The following is a 6773-nucleotide window of genomic DNA, read 5'->3' on the forward strand; positions in this document are numbered from 1 at the left end:
TCGCAGTCTAGGACAGCCACAAAGTATTTCTGGCTACACCCCTTCTTGTACAGCTGGCAGCGAGCCAATATAAACCGTAAGTACCGTACACAAATACACAAGGTTATTTACCACGGTAAAATGTGTTTTATATTTGATATTCGAATGGATATTCGGTTTTCTCTCGTCAAAAGCTATTGACCCAAGCATGCCATGACTATGAAGATGGTACAGTATATTCTGAACATGGGTGGATGGAGAACAATCCACACCTTAATAATAAATTTAAAACATATAAATCTACAATAGCCCTTACACAAAGCGTGCAATGACTATGATAATGCTGTATCCCGAATCAGGGGAGGATTGACAAAAATCCACAGCTTTTTTTGGGGGGGGGGTGTAGATATATATATTTTTCCAGGCTTTCAATCTTTTTGATTTTATAGTCCGCCACAGTGGGCGTGTCATAATATCCATAACACCTAGCGGTAAAATACGGAAATTGTTCCAATCGTTTTTCTGCCATTCATTTTTCACATCGTGATCAAACATATTGATACAACAGTAGCTAAGATGGAGAGAAGTCTGTCCATAATAAAGCGCTGCACTGCCTTCTTAACAACACTATCAACAAGGCAGGTCCTACAGGCCCTAGTTTTGTCGCACCTAGACTACTGTTCAGTAGTGTGGTCAGGTGCCACAAAGAGGGACTTGGGAAAATTGCAGTTGGCTCAGAACAGGGCAGCAAGGCTGGCCCTTAGATGTACACGGAGAGCTAACATTAATGACATGCATGTGAATCTCTCCTGGCTCAAAGTGGAGGAGAGATTGACTTCTTTACTACTTGTTTTTGTAAGAGGTGTTGACAAGCTGAATGTACCGAGCTGTCTGTTTAAACTACTAGCACACAGCTCGGACACCAATGCATACCCCACAAGACATGCCACCAGAGGTCTCTTCACAGTCCCCAAGTCCAGAACAGACTATGGGAGGTGCACAGTACTACATAGAGCCATGACTACATGGAACTCTATTCCACATCAGGTAACTGATGCAAGAACAGGTAAAAACAGATAAAAATACACCTTATCGTATCGTCGGACGGGGCCACAGTGTCTCCCGACCCCATCTCAGCCTACAGTATCTATGCTGCAATAGTCTATGTGCCGGGGGGCTAGGGTCAGTCTGTTATATCTGGTGTTATTCTCCTGTCTTATGCGGTGTCCTGTGTGAATTTGAGTATGCTCCCTCTAATACTCTCTCTCTCCCTCTCTCCCTCCCCTCCCGGAGGACCTGAGCCCTAGGACCATGCCTCAGGACTACCTGGCCTGATGACTCCTTGCTGTCCCCAGTCCACCTGGTCGTGCTGCTTCTCCAGTTTCAACTCTTCTGCCTGTGGCTATGGAACCCTGACCTGTTCACTGGACGTGCTACCTTGTCCCAGACCTGTTGTTTTCAACTCTCTCTCTACCGCACCTGCTATTTCAACCTCTAAATGCCCGGCTATGAAAAGCCAAGTGACATTTACTCCTGATGTACTGACCTGTTGCAACCACTGTGATTATTATTTGACCCTGCTGGTCATCTATGAACGTTTGAACATCTTGGAGAAAAATCTGGCCTTAATGGCCATGTACTGTTATAATCTCCACCCGGCACAGCCAAAAGGGGACTGGCCACCTCTCAGAGCCTGGTTCCTCTCTAGGTTTCTTCCTAGGTTTCTGCCTTTCTAGGGAGTTTTTCCTAGCCACCGTGCTTCTACATCTGCATTGCTTGCTGTTTGGGCTTTTAGGCTGGGTTTCTGTATAGCACTTTGTGACATCTGCTGATGTAAAAAGGGCTTTATAAATAAAAATTGATTGATTGATAATAAACAGCTAGTAGCAGCAGTGTAAAAACAAAGGGGGGGGGGGTGTCAATACAATTAGTCCGGGTGGCCATTTGATTAATTGTTCAGCAGTCTTATGGCTTGGGGGTAGAAGCTGTTAAGGAGCCTTTTGGACCTAGACTTGGCGCTCCGGTCCCGCTTGCAGTGCGGTAGCAAAGAGAACAGTCCATGACGGGTAACTGGAGTCTTTGACCATGTTGGGGCCTTCCTCTGACACCGCCTAGTATAACTGGACACTTGCGCTCGGATCACACTGGCCTAGGATGTCCATGCACCGGATGGTCTGAAGGATGCACTACTGTTGGACTGGAAAACAAAGAGACATTTGGTCAGTGGTGGGTCTTTTTCAATGCTGTATCACCATCTTTATCTGGACAGAAACGCATTGTTTATCATAACACAAACACACCTTGGACAATGCGACAAGTGGTCCCTCAACACCCAATCTTAAATCATGAGAACCATACACAAACATGACAAACATACTGCACAGATAAATATACAAATTCATTGTTGTATCACATTTGATGAGTTACTGAACTGTCTGTCCACAGGCTCGATCTGCTGTAGTCTCTACAACTGGACGCTTGCGCTCGGATCACACTGGTACAGGATGTCATCACACTGGCACAGGATGTCCATGCACCGGATGGTCTGAGGGATGCACTGGTAGGTCTTTTTCAATGCTGTATCACCATCTTTATCTGGACAGAAAATGCATTGTTTATCATAACACAAACCCACCTTGGACAATGTGACAAGTGGTCCCTCAAAACCCAATCCTCATGTCTCATTGTTTGTCCTTGTTTCCCAATCAACAGTCTGAATCTTCCTCTTCTGCCTAATATGTGATAAAACAGCGCGGGAATGAGAGGGCCCTGATAGACCACTACCGATGCAGCCTACGGGAGGACGTTCGTCGGGAGCTGGCCTGCAGGGACACCACTCTTAACCTGGACCAGCTGATAGACTTATCTATCCGGCTGTATAACCTGTTGGCCACACGCGGACGTCCGGATCAGGGTCCGTCCAGTCCATCCCCCAGCACTTCCGAACCTACACCCATGGAGCTTGGAGGTGCTGATGTAAGGGGGACCGGTAAGGGGACTGTTTCCTGCACCAACTGTGGCCGCAGAGGACACACTGCTGGTCGGTGCTGGAAAGGGTCCTCAGGGAGTCGAGGCAGCAGGCAGGGCCCTGGTGGACCATCCCAGGTGAGTAAGCACCCAACTCACCCAGAGCTCCCTGTTGCTCACGTGTGTGTGTAAGATTTCCTGAGTTTTCCCTACATTCCCAGTATAAGGCACTCGTATATTCCGGCGCAGCTGGGAATTCTATAGACCGTCTGTTTGCACGTAGATTAGGGATCCCTATTGTGCCTGTTGATCTGCCCTTCCCCATACATGCCTTAGATAGTCGCCCTTTAGGGTCGGGCCTGATTAGGGAGGTTCCAGCTCCACTCCGGATGGAAACACAGGAGAGAATCAGTCTCTTCCTGATCGATTCTCCTGCGTTTCCCGTGGTGCTGGGGCTTCCCTGGTTAGCCACTCATGACCCCAATGTTTCGTGGCAACAGAGGGCTCTCAAGGGATGGTCACGTCAGTGCTCGGGGAGGTGTGTAGGTGTTTCCGTAGGTGCAACTACGGTGGAGAGTCCAAACCAGGTCTCCACGATGCACATTCCCCCCGAATATGCCGATTTGGCTCTCGCCTTCTGTAAAAGGAAGGCGACTCAATTACCACCCCATCGACAGGGGGATTGTGCGATAAATCTCCGGGAGGGTGTTGCACTTCCTCGGAGTCACGTGTATCCTCTGTCACAGGAGGAGACAGCAGCTATGGAAACATATGTCTCCGAATCTCTGGGACAGGGATACATTCGGCACTCCACTTCCCCTGCCTCCTCAAGTTAATTTTTTGTGAAGAAGAAGGATGGAGGTTTACGCCTGTGCATTGACTATCGAGGTCTCAATCAGATACTACCTCTCATTGCTAGTGTGACGGAGTCATTGCACAGGGCGCGCTTCTTCACCAAATTGGATCTCAGGAGTGCGTACAATCTGGTGCGTATCCGGGAAGGGGATGAGTGGAAGACGGCATCCACAAAGCTCCGCCCCTGTGCTTTCTTCTCAAAGAAGCTCAGCCCGGCGGAGCAAAACAATGATGTGGGGGACCGGGAGCTGTTGTGAAGGCTCTAAAGGCGTGGATACATTGGCTTGAGGGGGCAAAATACCCTTTTCTCATTTGGACTGGCCACCGCAATTTGGAGTACATACGGGCGGTGAGGAGACTGAACCCTCGCCAGGCAAGGTGGGCCATGTATTTCACGCGTTTTGATTTCACCCTATCCTACAGACCAGGTTCCCAGAATGCTAAGGCAGACGCTCTGTCCCGGCTGTATGACACAGAGGAGCGGTCCAGGGAGCCCACTCCCATACTTCCGGCTTCTTGTCTGGTGGCACCGGTGGTATGGGAGGTTGACGCGGACATCGAGCGGGCGTTACCAGTGGGTCGTGTGTACATTCTGTCTTATGTTCGCGATCGATTGATCTATTGGGCTCACACGTCACCCTCTTCTGGTCATCCTGGCATCGGTCGGACAGTGCGCTGTCTTAGTGGGAAGTATTGGGGGCCTACCTTATCTCAGGACGTGAGGGTTTATGTTTCCTCCTGTTCGGTGTGCGCCCAGTGCAAGGCACCTAGACACCTGCCCAGAGGGAAATTACAACCTCTCCCGTTCCACAACGGCCGTGGTCACACCTATCGGTGGACTTTGTTACGGACCTCCCCCCGTCACAAGGGAATACCACGATCCTAGTCGTTGTGGATCGGTTTTCTAAGTCCTGTCGTCTCATTCCTTTGCCCGGTCTCTCTACAGCCCTACAGCCCTACAGACTGCGGAGGCCCTGTTTACACATGTCTTCCAGCACTACGGGGTACCTGAGGATATAGTGTCTGATCGGGGTCCCCAGTTCACATCAAGGGTCTGGAAGGCGTTCATGGACCATCTGGGGGTTTCGATCAGCCTGACCTCAGGGTTTCAACCCGAGAGTAATGGGCAGGTGGAGAGAGTAAATCAGGATGTGGGTAGGTTTCTGAGGTCATATTGCCAGGACCGGCCGGGGGATTGGTCAGTTTACATCCCCTGGGCAGAGATGGCACAAAATTCCCTCCGCCACTCCTCCACTGACCTGTCCCCCTTTCAGTGTGTACTAGGTTATCAGCCCGTCCTGGCACCATGGCATCAGAGCCAGATCGAGGCACCTGCGGTGGATGAATGGTTTTGGCGCTCTGCGGAGACCTGGAATGCTGCCCATGTACGCCTGCAAAGGGCTATCAGGCAACAGAAGGCGAGTGCCGACCGCCATCGCAGTGAGGCTCCGGTGTATGCACCGGGGGACCGGGTCTGGCTCTCGACCCGAAACCTGCCCCTTCGCCTGCCCTGCCGGAAGCTGGGTCGGCGGTTTGTGGGGCCCTTTAAAGTCCTGAAGAGGTTGAACGGTTACAGCTCCCCCTGATTACCGTATTAACCCCTCGTTCCATGTGTCTCTCCTCAGGCCGGTGGTAGCTGGTCCACTCCAGGAGTCTGAGGTGCGGGAGGTTCCTCCGCCCCCATTGGACATCGAGGGGGCACCGGCGTACTTGGTCCGTTCCATTCTGGATTCGAGATGTCGGGTGGGGGGCCTGCAGAATCTCGTGGAGTTGGAGGGGTACGGTCCGGAGGAACGGAGCTGGGTTCCCAGGAGGGACATCCTCGATCCCTCCCTGTTGAGGGAGTTCCATCGTTGTCATCCGACTCGCCCTGCTCCGCGTTCTCCTGGCCGTCCCAGAGGCCGGTGTCGGCGCACGGCTCAAGGGGGGGGGGGTACTGTCACGAATTCAGCCGAGGCTGCCCCTCCTCCTTGCTCGGGCAGGCTTCGGCGTTCATCGTCACCGGAGTACTAGCTGCCACCGATCAATGTTTTCTGTGTTACACTTGTCTTGTCTGTATTGATCACACCTGTTACCCATTATGTTAATTTGTTTCCCTATTTTACCCTCTGGTTCCCTCATGGTGTTGTGCGTGATTGTCCGTTGTTTTGCTGTCTTTTGGTGAGCCGGTATTTGCTCTTCCCTGCGTGGAGGATTTGCTCTGCTATTTTGTTCCAGTAAAGAACTTCGTTTTTATAGTTCTGTGTCCTGCGCCTGATTCCAACCTACCGCTACACACAGACGCATGACAGCAGTTATCAAAACGTCATGGCAGGGTAAGCCTAAACAAAACACAGACCTTATATGAAGTAGTTCTAAAATCCCTGCTGGAAAAATAAATGGTGAAAAAAATATTTGAACCATTTCTCGGTTTTTACGGCTTTATGGGTATTATGACTCATACTGTGGTACTCAATTAGGATACCTATAGATTGGTTGGCTGACAACGTCACGTAAATGATGTGCACGCTTCCATGAGGCAGAAGTCAGCCTGTTGTTGTGATTCTGGATGGCAGATTGCTAGCAAGAATGACAAGAAACTGCCATGTGGGGAATCGTAAGTGGCTCATTTCGGCTTGTTTCATCTTGTTATTGTTACCATGTCTTGTTTTGACTGATTTCATGTCAATACTAATATGACAAAAAATTTTACTAATTAGCTAACTGACAACTGTAATGATGTATCTGAGGGATAACAAGTGGTCATTGTGCAAATGTATTTATGTTTTCAATAAACATTGGAGACTAAATATAGTTTACATGTTGTCATCAATCTAAGCCAACATCATCTGTTTCGCCCCATGGTTGCGCGTGCGTAGTTGTTTGTTGATAAACAACCAACCTGTCTATTAGCCGACGCCAATGGTGACAGGTAGTCTTACTGGGGTCCGACATATAACGAAAAAGGCATTACAGACAAAATAATTTACAAT

The 6773-nt window shown here is 49.8% G+C and overlaps 1 long non-coding RNA gene across 1 annotated transcript; it reads left to right on the plus strand.

Moving 5' to 3' along the window:
• Window positions 1-2357: 2357 nt before the first annotated feature.
• Window positions 2358-6038, plus strand: LOC311100968. Its single transcript, XR_014609865.1, has 3 exons — window positions 2358-2539; window positions 2692-3084; window positions 5427-6038. It is a non-coding gene; the product is annotated as an uncharacterized lncRNA (long non-coding RNA).
• Window positions 6039-6773: the final 735 nt, after the last annotated feature.

This window comes from Coregonus lavaretus (assembly GCF_964263955.1).
Source record: "Coregonus lavaretus genome assembly, chromosome: 25".
In the NCBI taxonomy this organism is placed as follows: Eukaryota; Metazoa; Chordata; class Actinopteri; order Salmoniformes; family Salmonidae; genus Coregonus; species Coregonus lavaretus.